The sequence below is a fragment of the Neopelma chrysocephalum genome, unplaced genomic scaffold (genome assembly GCF_003984885.1).
Source record: "Neopelma chrysocephalum unplaced genomic scaffold, ASM398488v2 Primary Assembly neopelma1_96706, whole genome shotgun sequence".
NCBI classification, from domain to species: domain Eukaryota; kingdom Metazoa; phylum Chordata; class Aves; order Passeriformes; family Pipridae; genus Neopelma; species Neopelma chrysocephalum.
In genome coordinates this window covers 293,711-308,421 of record NW_020925350.1, presented here as the reverse complement: position 1 = coordinate 308,421, position 14,711 = coordinate 293,711, and the positions used below count along the sequence as shown (strand labels likewise).

General features: G+C 45.0%; 1 long non-coding RNA gene across 1 annotated transcript in view; it reads left to right on the top strand.

The window, feature by feature from the left end:
- Positions 1 to 1,312: 1,312 nt before the first annotated feature.
- LOC113981673 overlaps positions 1,313 to 14,711 on the top strand; it is a 290,933-nt gene continuing 277,534 nt past the window's right edge. The window contains exon 1 of the long non-coding RNA XR_003538487.1: positions 1,313 to 1,397. This is a non-coding gene — a long non-coding RNA (uncharacterized LOC113981673). The remainder of the gene's footprint in view (positions 1,398 to 14,711) is intronic.

Here is a 14,711-nt window from a genome sequence, read left to right as displayed (position 1 = left end):
TCCACTATCAGTGGACATACTTTTTCACAAACTTTGTTAACCTCCCCCTATGTCTGAGATCATTGAAGCATGTCAAGCCCTAAACTTTAATAAGGCAATTAATTTGTGTTTCTAACACATGGACATCACTTAGAGCTTGCTTGTTTGCTGCTATCTGTTTCACAGATTAAATCTCCCTTCTCTTTCCAGCACAAATCCAAAACATAGCCCCATACTAGCTACTATGAAGAAAATTAACTCTACCCCAAAACCAGCACACAGGTAGACAGAAAAGAGGATAAACGGGGTTGGTCACATGTAAAATGGGGCTAGTCAGGATGCTAGCCTGACTGAACCCTGCGTCTGATCACCGCAGTCTGTCCTATCTTGTTATTAAATCTTTTAACTATCTCTCTGCACAATCTCATTCCCTATCCTGTGTCTATGTGTGCTGCAAGGACTACGTGTCAGATGAGACCTGTGTGTGTGAGTGAAATTTGGTGCCAGCTACTGGAGTCAGACTGGGAGTATAGGCCTGTGGTGTCAGCTACTGGAGCAAGTGGGGATCTTTACCCTCCAGTCACTGGGGTAAGAATAATGTGTGCCCCAAAAAACAGCTACTGGGGGGGACTGGTGTGAGTGAGGAGAGTAAGGGGTTCAGTGCTGGCAGCTGGAGCAGGACTGAGGGTCACAGCCTTTGTGACTGGTGCTGGCTGCTGTAGAGGGGACTGATTGTATCTTCCCCAAACCTGGTGTGTGTGTGGGTGGGTGCACATGTCTATTTGCTAGCAAATGTCAAGTTTGACTAGCAAGCAAGTGGAGGGGCCTCGGGTCTAGGTTGGGGTATCAGGTGGGCAGAGAGTCCATGCTGGTATGCCATGGGGAACTTGCAAATGTGGAGTACCTGTGGGAAGAGTGTGTGTGTACATGTTTGCTAGCGAGCATCAAACTGGACTAGTCATTGAGTAGGGGACCTGTGAAGCAGGTAAGAGGACCTAGGATCCAGGCAAGGGTACCAGACGGACATGCCTTTAGTTGGGGGATCCGTGAATGTGCATGCGTTTGTGCATCTGGGAATCAGTTTGCCAAAGTGCGTGCCGTGACATCTCAGTCACAGCTTATATGACTGCATTACATGATTATTCATTTTCATTCCTCTCATTCCTGTTACATATTTATGACATTTCCCAACACTTATTAGCATAAATACATATCCTTATAAAGTGTCTGAGGGGCTTCACCGAGGGTCTCTGGTGGTCGTCTGTGTTTGGAGCCCCCAAAGTTCTTACTGACTGCCTTATGAACTTCTTTAAGGCAGTACTCCTGGTTATATATCAACCCAGCATTGCCTGCTTGGCTGCTTCAGCTCCCTTCTTCATTGTTTCCTCACCTTCCTTGGCTGATTTCTTTAAATTCATGTGGGCAATGCTTTACTCCAACAGATTCAATCCTGCTAGGCTCAGAGACCTGGGAGGCCTTACAAGTTAAAACTAAGGCAGAGAAGTCATTGTGTATCTCAGCCTTTTTCCCCATGTTCTTTATTATTTGGTTCCCTGCCCCATTGAGCATCAGGCCCACATTTTCCTTAGTCTTCCTTTTGCAAGTGATGATCAAAACAACAAAACAGGGAAGAAGGGGCCCCACCTCAAGTGTATGTATACAAATAAGGAAGTGTCAAGAGGACAGTATTATAGGGAAAGTTTTCAACCTTTTCCTGAGAAATCAGCATGACTAGGTGCCCATACAGAGTGCCTGTGCGCTAGCACAAGCAACATGGGGAACAAACAGGAGGAATTAGCGGTCTGTGGGTAGTTGCAGAGGATCACAGAGAAGCAGTGGGATAGCTCATAGGACTGGAGTGCTAAAATGGATGGATACAGACTTTTTAGGAAGGATAAGTGGAGAAGGCAAGGAGGGGAAATTACATGAAGGGAATTGCCCTTTATGTAAGAGAGCAACTGTAATTCATGGAGTTTTGCCTTTGGATGGATGATAAACCAGGTGAGGCCTTATAGGTTAGAATTAGAGGACAAACCAACATAGGTGATGCTATGGTGAGTGTCTGCTACCCAGCACCTGATCAGGAAAAAGGAGTAGATGAGACCTTCAGACAATTGGATGAAGCCTCATATGTTGTCTGGTCAGCAATTCCAGTTTCTCCTGCCCCATTTAGCAGTGCGTCCACATTTTTCTTAGTCTTCCTTTTGCTGTTTATTTACTTGTAGAATCCTTTCTGGTTGCTCTTCATATCCCTTTTATTGCCAGTTAAAATATATTTGGATAGTGAGAAACAAAGACAAAAAAAAAACCCTAGAACACCTTCCCCCCACTCCATCTTCTTCTCAGGCTAAATTTCACTCCTTCATTCCTGCTTTTCAACCTCCTTCTCCCACCAATAGTGCAGAGGAGGATGAGAAATGGAGTGATGTAGTCAGTCCATAACAGTTCCTCTCTGCCACTCCTTCATCCTCATTTTTTCCTTGCTCCAGTGTGGGACCTTGCCACAGGCCACAGTCCTTCAAGAACTGCTCCACCATGGTCCTCTTCACAGGCTGCAAGACCCTCTGCACCGGGTCTTGGAACACCTCCTCCCCCTCCTTTTTAACTGACTTTGGTGACTTACACTTTTTCCTCTCCCCTCTCTCTCTCAGCAGCATTTTAAACTTTCTTAAATATGTTTTCACAGAGATGCTACCAGCTTTGCTTATTGACTCATCTTCTTCCAGCAGTGGGTCCATTATGGAGCCAGCTGTAACTGGTTGATGACCTGATGTGTCAAGTGGCTGAATTACATGAGACAGTTCATAGGTTGCACTGTTGAGGACCAAGAATTGGAATGGGAACAATTCCAGAAATGGAAAAATATGTACAGCGATTGAACGGACTTTATGATGCAGACTTTATAGTTATTATGTATATACACATTGTATGTTTTCCCAGAATTTGTATCTTCCGGGCATGTCCCGGCTTGTTCACCTCCCTGCTCCTCTGTTTCTCTGCCGATTGGCTGGAGAAGCTGCAGAGAGGAGACAGCCCCCATTCGCCCTTTCCTTCCCTAGTTCCCCCTGCGCTCCTCCCCTTTTGCCCGTGTCCCTATCCTGGTTTGTCCCCCCGCCTGTCTGTCTCCTGCTCTGCCTTTTCCCCTACGGAGCTGATAAAAAACCTCGTGCGCGCTGGAATAAAGATTCTACCTGCATCCTACCTTTGCGTCCTGGACCCGTGCTGTGCCACGGCCCCATCCTCCCCTTTCGGACTGCGGCACTGCACAGTATTAGAGGGGCTGAAACAGATAGATACGTGGCTTTGGAACCATCCACCTACAATGGATACCACTGAGCCTGAGGCACCTTGGGCCCTGGTGACCCATAGAAGCAGGGCTCCAATTCCACCTCTACCCTCCAACATCCAGACCAAAACCAGATATGAAGCTTTAAATGTTTTAGACATCCATGAGCAAAGCCAACAAGGACAACCTGCACCAGCAGCACACAGTGATTACCATAAAGAAACATCAAGTGATTTTAGTGGGCGACTGTTAAGGGGCACTGAGGCCCCCATCTGCCAGCCTGATAGAGAGTCTCAAGAAGTATGCTGCCTACCGGGGGCTAGAATCTGTTATGTTGCCAAGAGGGTACCCCAACTTGTCAAGAGCATGGACTACTACCTGCTACTACTTTTTCATGGGAGTACAAATGATGCTGCAAGCCAAAAAATGGGCAGGATCAAGGAAGACCTGGTGATGCAGGTGAAAAACATTGGTGCCCAAGTCACCTTCTCATCTATCCTACCAGTTAGAGAAATGGGGACAGCCAGAAGCAGATGCATAGTGCAGATCAACATCTAGATTTGTGGCTGGTGCTGTCAAGAAGGTTTTGGCTTTTATGACGAGTTGTACTTTAATGATTGTAGCCTGTTAGGAAGAGATGGGATCCACCTATCTAAAAAGGGCAAGAGAATCTTTGGCAGTAGGCTGGCCAATTTGGTGAGATTCGCTTTAATCTGAAGGACTTGGGGGGAGGGGTTTGGGTCCAAAGTGGCAATGCTCATGCCATAGCTTCCTCCTGGGGAGTAGGTCATGCCAATCAGTACAGTGACATATGTTCCTTGACTGCCTCTCAAGATGAGGATCAAAGGGCTAACCACATCAAGGGTGTGTATGGCTGTAGTGAATCCTCTTACACCCCTTCTAGGGAACCTGGTTGCTTGATTACCTCTCTGAAGTGCCTGTACACAAACGGATGCTTGGGGAATATACAGGAAGAACTGGAAATCTCTGTGTGGTCACAGGACCATGATCTCATTGCAATTACTGAGACATGGTGGGATAGCTCGCATGACTGGAATATTGTCATGGATGGGTATGTACTTTTTGTAAAGGACAGCCCAGCGAGGCAAGGGGGTGGAATTGCTCTTTATGTGAGAGAGCAACTGGAATGTATTGAGCACTCCCCAGGGACAGACAAACGAGTTGAGAGTTTATGGGTGAGAATTAAGGGAAAGGCTAATATGAGTGACACTTGTGGGTGTTTACTACAGGCCACCTGATCAGGAGGAGGAAGTTGATGAGACTTTCTATGGGCAGCTGGAAATAGCCTCTCAATCACAGGCCCTGGTTCTCCTGGGGGACTTCAACCACCCTGATATTTGTTGGAGGGACAACACAGCTCGGCACACACAGTCCAGGAAATTCCTGAATGTCACATGAAAAGGGGGCATTTCCTCAACCTTTAGTGCTTTATTTGTCTGTCAGTGCCCCATGAAAGCTGAGACCCTTGTGCTCGACCAGTCTGTCAGTGTCCTGTTATGGGGACCCTTAACTGAACAGTCCTGCTGGATCGGAGGGTGATTTGACTGCCCTTTTCAGGGAACTACACCAACAACGTAAGGGAGACCCCTTTGCGGGTCTTCCCACTTTATTCGAGTGTGATACCCGCTGCCTGCTGCTGCTAGCACCCAGGAAGGACTCACACTAACAGTTTGCAGAATAACACTCTTTATTAATAGAAAATTGTGACAGGTCAAGGTTCGAGGGTTGCCAGTGATAGCATCCGACTGGAAAGATGTATTATGCCAGGCCTCCCCATATTTATATTTTGACCACTGCCCCCCCTACCACAGGGGCTTTACCCGCTTGGCCTGCTTGATTGCAGCGCATGTTTCACAGTTATGGATAACCTGGGAGACAGTGTCCATGGTTAAGTCCACTCCAGGATCACGAGCCCATCTGTATGTTGCATCTCTTCCCTGATGACCTGAGGCATCATGGGCCCACCAAGCCAGAAATAATTCACCCTTATGTTGCCAGTCCAGATCCACCTGAGACACTTTAATCTTGGCAGCTCCATCCACCTATCTTTTGTTGCGATATTCTTCGTTAGCTCGATTCTTGGGCATGTGTGCATCCACATGACGTACTTTTACAGCCGACTTCTCTACCTGGGCAGCGATGTCTTGCTACAATTCAGCAGCTCAGATGGGTTTCCCTCTGCACTGCCAATTGGTCTTTTTCCATCAGTCCAACCACCCCCATAGAGCATTTGCCACCATCCACAAGTCAGTGTAGAAGTAGAGTGCTGGCCATTTCTCTCATTCAGCGATATCTAAAGCCAACTGGACAGCTTTCAGTTCTGCAACCTGACTTGATCCACCTTGTCCCTCAATAACTTCTGTGCATCAACGTGTAGGACTCCATACAGCAGCATTTCATTTTCGATGTATCCCTACAATACGGCAGGAACTGTCAGTAAAGGTAGCATATTGCTGTAACAGATAGATAACATACAAATGCCAAAAATTATGTTTCGCCATTGTTTCTGCCTGTCAAAAACTTCCTACCAAAACTTCTGTGTCACTTTTCCACCAGAAGTTCTCACCAGAATTTCCCACTGGAGTCTTCCTGCCAAAGATCCTGTTGTTGTTTATGGTTACCTTATCTCTTCAAACATCTGAACAGGGCTACGTGCCAGGAGGCCATGCAGAGCCTCCTCTGAACACTATAAAAACTGAGGAGAAATTTGGGAAAAACAAGGAAAGAGGAGTGGGAAAGACACTTGGCTGTAGCAGCTGAGAGTTTTTCCCCCGCCTCGCCCTCACCTTTTTTCTCCTGCCACCGAAAGCTGCCTGCCCGTCACCAGAAGACTGGACCCCTGCTGTCTTGAAGTGGACCGGACTGAGACCCACCATGCCACCCTGGCCCTATTTCTGAGCGCTGAGAGGTACAGCGGGACCGAGGCCTCTGCACAACCTGAGGCAGGGCCGGCGTGAGCAGCGGAGCCCACATCCTGGACGCATTCCAGAGAACTGAAGCTGTGAAGGACCCCTGCGGCTAGAGATAACACCGAAAGCGGCAAGAGCCAGAGAAAAAAAAAGGCAGAAAACTGCTTTCCTCTCCCCCCCCCATCCTCCAGACCGGTTCAACAGAAAAGGTAGTTTTTGGTGGTAATCTTTTCTCTGCTTCTAAAAGTGATCCTGGCATTTTCCAACCTTTTCTTATTTTTCCTCTTTCTCTTTGCATCTCTTAGCAATTAATAAAAACGGTTTTGATATGAACAGATAACTTGTATGAGTTTTAATTTTGCTCAAAGGAATATTCGAATCTAAAAGTTCTTTCTGCAATATTTAAGCAGATTGTAACATTTCTTTATTAGCGTCACGGACCGGATCCTTGAAGCAAAACTGTTCATTCCAAAACCTGTTAATTGTTAATTTTTATGATTGATCATTCTGCGATAAAACAATCGGAATAAGGTACCTTCCTGTCATGGTTTGAGATTGGCCCCCCCTCTTCTCGAGGGGGGGCCAGCTCCAAGCCATAACACTTCCTTTCCTTTTTGACTTTATGACTGTGTGACTTAAGGACTTTGACTTTATAAGTTATTTTTTTAGGTTTTTTGTTTTGTTTTGTTTTGAAGTTAATGTGCACACTGTAACTTGGTGCTTTCTGGGGAGAAAAGGGGTGAAATTTTGGAAGGTAACTTTTACAAGGGGCCCCCCAGATAAGCTCACCCCGGTTTTGGTTGTAACGTAACTTTTTAACAGGCACCTCTCCAGAGGAAGGTGCGAGAATTTGGAAATTTGCTGTAACTTTTAAGAGGGGCTCTCTGGAGAAGATCGCTCCGAACTTGTGGTAACATGGAACATAATGTGCAAGCGCTTAATAATCTGTTAGATGAATTTGGTGCCAGGCCATCTCCTCCTGGAATGGAATGGGCACAAGATAATTGGTATAATATTCAAGCAATTGTTGACCCAATCTCTACCCTGCGGGCAGGGGCGAGAAAAGGTAAAGGAAAACCTTTTGTTTGTTCAATACTAGGTGCAGCTGTAATCACTGCAATTAACAACAAAGAACAGCAGCAAAAAGCTCACATAGAAAGGGTTAACTCACTGCAAGACTCAGTTAAGTCTTTGCAAATGCAGTTGGAGGAACAAAAGGCTACTGCCGCTGTCCTCCAGGAAGAGATAAGAAATCAAAGGGCTACAGCCCGTGTGCTACGAGAAGAGCTGTATGCAAGACTAATGAAAGAAGGCAAAAGGGAGTCAGAGCTGGAGTCATCTAAAGAAATATACCCTCTCTGTGACTTAAAACCTTTGCGTGATCAAGTGGAAAAGCTGTCGGTGTCTCTCCCTCCCCTAATTAAAACCGAATACACATATGAGGGCTCGGATGACGACACACCTGAAATAACTACAAAAGAAATCCCTTATACAGCAACTGAATTAGCTAAGTTAAAAAAGGAATATAGCAGAACCCCTAAGGAATCTGAGACGGAGTATGTTTGGAGAATTTCTCTTACTGGGGGTGACCAAATTTTGTTATCAGAAAAAGAGGCTGAAGGATTTTGGGGAGCTGGAGTTTTCCTGACTACAGGAGATAACCGGGCCCCTTGGTCTCTTACTCAAAGAGCAGCTTACTGGGCTGGAGGACTCAACCCCTTGGAAAGGGGAGACCCTCTGGCTATAGTGGGAAATGTTAATCAGATTGTAGAAAGTGTTCAAAAGGCTGCTTGTTTACAAATGATGTATGATAGGGAATTAACACCCAGACGTGAATCCCCTATGATGCTGCCTGTAGATCCCGAAAGAATGATTCCCCTTATCAGGGGACTCCCTGAAGCTTTGAAGCCCATTGGCATTCAGCTAAAAAACCGAATAGAAAGCCTCACCAAAGGGGAAAGAACTGCAGCCGCTTTAGAAGCAGCCTTAATCCCCAGTCGTTACCGTGGAGAAAATAAGATTTGGACCTGGGGAGAAGTGGTACAGGAATTAATTAATTATGGAAGAAAATATGGTCCAGTACCCTCAATTACTACTGATACTAAATCAATTCGGCACACAGAATGCAAAAATACTCCAGCAAGACTCCAAAAGGTAACATTCTCCTCTGGACCAGGAGGACCCACTAACACTGGGGAATACAGGGAAAAAAGGAATGCCCTGTGGATTTTGGGCTTGCAAAAAGGAATCCCAAAATCCCTAATGGATGGCCAACCCACAGATAAATTAGAAATATTAATTCAAGAATGGCCAGTAAAGGAGGAATCCCTGAAAGCTGTCCCTGCTACAGCCCCTGCCCTGGAGGGGTCACAGAAAGGGGAGGGATCACAGCAGGGGGAGGTGACGGGGAAACTCCTCTCTTCGTCCTCAGTAGGTAAGGCGGGGGAGGAAGGTTGGTTTTACATTAGACGGCTTACCAAAACTTCCAAAGGAGATTTGTTAATAACCTTTCCTATTGGTCCCCGCAGAACTCCTGTAACTTTTTTAATAGACACTGGCGCTCAGGTATCTGCCCTGAAAATTGAAGATGCATCTGCATGTGGAATCGCTCCCTCACGTAAAGGCATATTTGTTGCGGATGCTTTTGGGAACATACAACCCCAGATAACAGCAAAGGTAAGATGCTGGTTATCAGGGGAGGAGAAAGCAGTTGAAACCCTAATGATTTTGGGTAAACTTCCTACCAATTTACTGGGGCTAGACCTCCTGAAGGGAAGGTCTTGGACTGATGAGGAAGGAAACATATGGGCTTTTGGAAAAGAAATCCCACATCTGTGTTTACTAAGTCCTGCCCCTGCTCTTCCTCCCTCCCTAGTAACCAATGTCAAACCTTACCCCTTACCCTTGGGAGCAAGGGAAGGAATCACTCCAGTTATTGGAGATTTAAAAGAAAAAGGAATAGTGATTGCAACACATTCTCCTTACAATTCTCCTATGTGGCCTGTCCGTAAGCCAAATGGTAATTGGAGGCTAACGGTAGACTATCGCCCTCTTAATGCAAATACGGGACCCCTTACTGCAGCAGTCCCAAATATAGCTGAGTTAATAGCAACCATCCAAGAACAAGCCCATCAAATTATGGCCACTATTGACATCAAAGAGATGTTTTTTATGGTTCCCCTGCAGGAACAGGATCAAGAACGCTTTGCTTTCACATAGGAGGGCCAGCAATACACTTTTACCCGTCTCCCACAAGGATTTAAACACTCACCCACTCTAGCACATCATGCACTGGCACAGGAACTGTCACTCATTCCTCCTGCACCAGGAGTAAAAGTGTACCAATATATTGATGACATTTTAGTAGCAGGAAATGAGACTGCACCTGTGCAGACAACCCAATCAGACATTATCAGGCATCTTGAGTCCCTGGACTTACATATCCCTCCTGAAAAGGTACAACCTCCTTCACAAGAAGTAAAATTCCTGGGAATTTGGTGGAAGGGAGGAATGATTTGTATTCCCCCAGACACACTTACCTGCCTAGACCAACTTAAAACACCAGAGAATAAAAAAGATTTGCAGCATGCTTTAGACCTGCTGATTTTCTGGAGAAAGCACATCCCTGATTTTTCAATAATTGCACGGCCCTTACATGATTTATTGCGGAAAAAAGCAAGGTGGGATTGGACCCCCCTTCACGATGAAGCCTTACAACTCCTGATTTTTGAGGCTAACACATACCACTCATTAGGCCCCATACACCCTACTGATCCAGTACAAATTGAGTGGGGATTTGCAAGCTCTGGACTGTCCATACACTTATGGCAGAAAGGACCTGATGGTCCCACCAGGCCTATAGGGTTTTATTCACGCAGTTTCAAAGATGCTGAAAAACGATATTCTATCTGGGAAAAAGGCTTATTTGTGGTGAGTACTGCTTTTCGTGAAACAGAAAAAATTGTCCGTCAGCAGCCTCTAATTTTAAGGGGACCCTTAAGGTCATCAAGCCTGTTTTGACAGGAACCCCAACCCCTGACGGGGTGGCCCAGCGAGCTACTGTTCGGAAATGGTATGCTCAAATTGAACATTATTGCACCATTTTTCAGGTAACAGAGGGAGCTCACAAAAATCTTCCCTTACAAGATGAGGTAACTTTAAATAGCACAGCTGATTCTCCACCTTCTGTGATTGAAACAGCACCCCCGTACTCAGAACAATTGCAGAATGTGTGGTTTACTGATGCCTCAGCTAAATGGGAAGGTAAAGTTTGGAAATATCGTGCTGTAGCTTTACAGGTACATACAGGAGACAAAATAATAACTGAAGGAGAAGGCAGTGCACAGGTAGGAGAATCAGTAGCAGTTTGGAGTGTATTTAATCATGAAACTGAAACCTCTGACTCTGTATATGTTTACACTGATTCTTTTGCTGTGTTCAAAGGGTGTACTGAGTGGCTCCCTTTCTGGGACAAAAATGGCTGGGAAGTAAATAGAGTCCCTGTTTGGCAAAAAGAAAAATGGCAAGAAATTCTTGCTATAGCAAAGAAAGGAAATTTTCTTGTCGGATGGGTAGCCTCTCATCAAGAAAATGAAACTCCAGCTAGCCGCTGGAACAACAAAGTTGATGAACTGGCCAGATTAGCCCCTCTAAGTGTTAAAACTCCCGCAGAGAACTGGGACAGATTGTTAGAGTGGTTGCATTTAAAGAGATGGCACACAGGGGCACAAGACCTATACAGAGAAGCAGGAAGCAGGGGATGGCCAGTAACTAATGTGCCGCACTTGCATATCCTCATGTGAACAGTGCAGAACCCGACTCGAGCATCACCCTTTAGAACAACCTCCCTTACATATCAGAGACAGAAAAGGGCTGTGGGACACATGGCAGATAGACTATATTGGACCCTTCAGAAAGTCTGAGGGGAAACAGTATGTGTTAGTAGGAGTGGAAGTTAGGTCAGGATTAGTGCAAGCAGAAGCTTTCCCTCGAGCAACCAGTACAAACACTCTAGTAGCTCTTAAAATGTGGTTCATTTTTTTCCCAAAACCTGTATCTATCCAGTCAGATAACGGGTCACACTTCACAGCTGCCATCGTCCAGGAGTGGGCCAAGGAAGAAGGAATCCAGTGGATATTCCACACACCATATTATCCACAAGCAAATGGCATAGTGGAAAGAACAAATGGACTGCTTAAACGATTTCTAAAACCTCAGAAATCTAACTGGACTGAGCGACTATGGGATACTGTAAAAATGGTGAATGACAGATGGGGAGTGAATGGCTCTCCCAGACTCACAGCTTTTTATCCACAGCCTCCCTCTCTGATACCAGCAACATCAAAACCCGAGAATAATCAGAAACCCTCTCACCTTCCTGGACAACCTGTATTAGTGGAACTACCTTCTGCAGGAGCTGTACCAATGGTACTTACCACTCCCTTGAACATATACACCTGGAAAGCAAAAGATGCTTATGGCAAGGAACACAAAATAAGCTCTCGGTGGATTGTTCCTGCATTTTAATATTGGGCCCTAAAAGGGGCCAGACGGACTTTTTTCTTTTCTTTTACAGGTAACTGCACAACGGAGAAAAGTATTCAGAACTGTGAATGAATAATCTCAGATTTGGACTATGGTTCGGTTTACTGGTAACTGTAGTTATAATTTGTTAGTTATGCTTGTATGGTTATTTACCTTGTACATGTGCTCAGCAGAACAGACTGTTAAAAATGAAAATCAAAAGAACCTTGCCTGGGAACTAGTCAAAGGGTTTGCAAAAATATGGAATCATACCGATCAGGGTATATGTGTAACTTCACCCGAGTCTGCTGAACAAGGATTGCGATTTTTTATAACACCTTTGAATTTATCTTTTGTTTTTAACATGGCTAGTGTGACAGCTCCATTACCCCTACCTGAAAAGTGGACCAGCAAAAATACTCTGGAAAGGTATCCCTATAGTGCATGGCCTTTATCAAACTTATACCCCATCTCCTAATATAACTCAAGACTGGATGTCATGCACCAAATATTGTAAAACAATACGTCCAAAGGTAAATATAACCATCTTATCTCAAATTGAATCCCCTCACCCATCTATTGCATCCAGTAAAGGTGAATTTAAACCTGGAATGATAACCTTTGAGGAATATAATGCTAGACAACCCTGCCTTATTTACACATGGGATCCACTCTTTGACCCATTATACTCACCAGATGTATACGAAAGTAAATATGCCACAGTTTTTAGTCCTTCCTGGTGTGTACAACTTCCTAATGTAACAAATATAACTCCAATTAACCGGAAAAACTTAATGTGGGCATGGTCTGTACAAGCATTTTTTGGATCCAAATTTACAGAACCCAAATTTACCGTGTCTCAGGTAGAAGAAAGTCCTTTATTCAATTGCTCAAAGGTTATAACATGCAAAGAAGGACCAGGAGACCCTCCAGAAACGTGGTTTTCACTCAGAATTAGAACTTTGATAGGCCTAGTGGTTAGCATGCAGGACTCTCACCGCTGCGACCCAGGTTCGAATCCCAGTCCCCCGGGCAGATGGAGCTCGTTAGCCCTGTGAGGCCATCCATCTATGAGAAGGTCACTCTAAACAAACCCACGTCCTGAGGACCTCACTGCCATTGTCCAAGCTTGCTTGGCCCCGGCAGATGAACCTTAGGATTAAAGGGTGGGCTCAGTTCAGCGCAGGCTGTGTCTCACCTAAAAAATCCATTGCGCAGGCTGGAAAGGTAAAAGACCTTTCCCAAAATCTTCGTTCGGGAAGACTGGCCATTATTATTAATATTATTATTAGAACTTTGATAAGAGATATGTGTACTTGTTGGAGATACCCTTCTAAAGGCTGGAGAAATCAGGATGAATCCTGTAACTCGACCTACAAATATCTTTTTAATTCCTGTGGAGTTCCCTACAACCACTACCCAATCCACGGTACTCCAATAAATACTAAACCAAAAATCACCATCCTTGATCATGCAGACAATACTGACTGTAAAACTGCAAAATATATAGCTCCTCTAGGAATGGCTTGGGGATGTTCTGATGGAAAGTTTTATTCACATTTGTCATTAGAGCAGCATGCTGGACTTAGGTGTGCACCTGGAATTCCCTCTCTGTGCCCCAGACGTGTCTTTACTTTTACTAAAGGGTCTAAAGAAGTCATTATCGCAGTGTTATTCCCTCTTCAAAAGCAACACAAAGGTCAGAATGGGCAATTAAAGGAGTTGATTTTCCAGATTATTACACCACCGGGCAAAAAGCATCCCTTTTCCTTGAGAATTTCTTTACCCCCTATGTCACCTTAAAAAGACACCAATTTGTATTAGAAGATATTACCTGGCAATTAAGTGTTTTAAGCAATTGGACACAACACGCATTTGGAGAATTAAACACTCAAGTCCAGCAAACTACTAAAATGACATTGCAAAACAGATTAGCATTAGATATGTTACTGTTAAAAGAACAAGGTGTTTGTGGAATGTTAAATTTATCAGAAACCGAATGCTGTGTAACAATTTATAATGCTTCAACCTCCATTGAGGAGGCACGAACAACAATGAGAGAAATAAGTAACCACACTAGAAATTTGTTTTAGGCAATGCAACCGCCAGAAGTGTTAGATGGAACATGGATTACCAACATCCTAGAATCTTTAGGACTCACTGGATGGGGAAAATGGATAGCACAAATTGGAATAGCAATTGTCATTGGAATTTTGTTCCTAATTATTGGCATTGGCCTAGTTAAATGCATGATAAACCGCTTGCTTGTTTCTTTCTCTCCTTCTGTTCGCTATATTCGTATTACCACCACTGAAGAAAACTACCTCGATGTACCGAGAAACAATGTCGAACCACGGGGTGGCGTGCAACAGACAGATAACATACAAATGCCAAAACTTATGTTTCGCCATTGTTTCTGCCTGTCAAAAACTTCCTACCAAAACTTCTGTGTCAGTTTTCCACCAGAAGTTCTCACCAGAATTTCCCACTGGAGTCTTCCTGCCAAAGATCCTGTTGTTGTTTATGGTTACCTTATCTCTTCAAACATCTGAACAGGGCTACCTGCCACGAGGCCACGCAGAGCCTCCTCTGAACACTATAAAAACTGAGGAGAAATTTGGGAAAAACAGGGAAAGAGGAGTGGGAAAGACACTTGGCTGTAGCAGCTGAGAGTTTTTCCCCCGCCTCGCCCTCACCTTTTTTCTCCTGCCACCGAAAGCTGCCTGCCCGTCACCAGAAGACTGGACCCCTGCTGTCTTGAAGTGGACCGGACTGAGACCCACCATGCCACCCTGGCCCTATTTCTGAGCGCTGAGAGGTACAGCGGGACCGAGGCCTCTGCACAACCTGAGGCAGGGCCGGCGTGAGCAGCGGAGCCCACATCCTGGACGCATTCCAGAGAACTGAAGCTGTGAAGGACCCCTGCGGCTAGAGATAACACCGAAAGCGGCAAGAGCCAGAGAAAAAAAAAGGCAGAAAACTGCTTTCCTCTC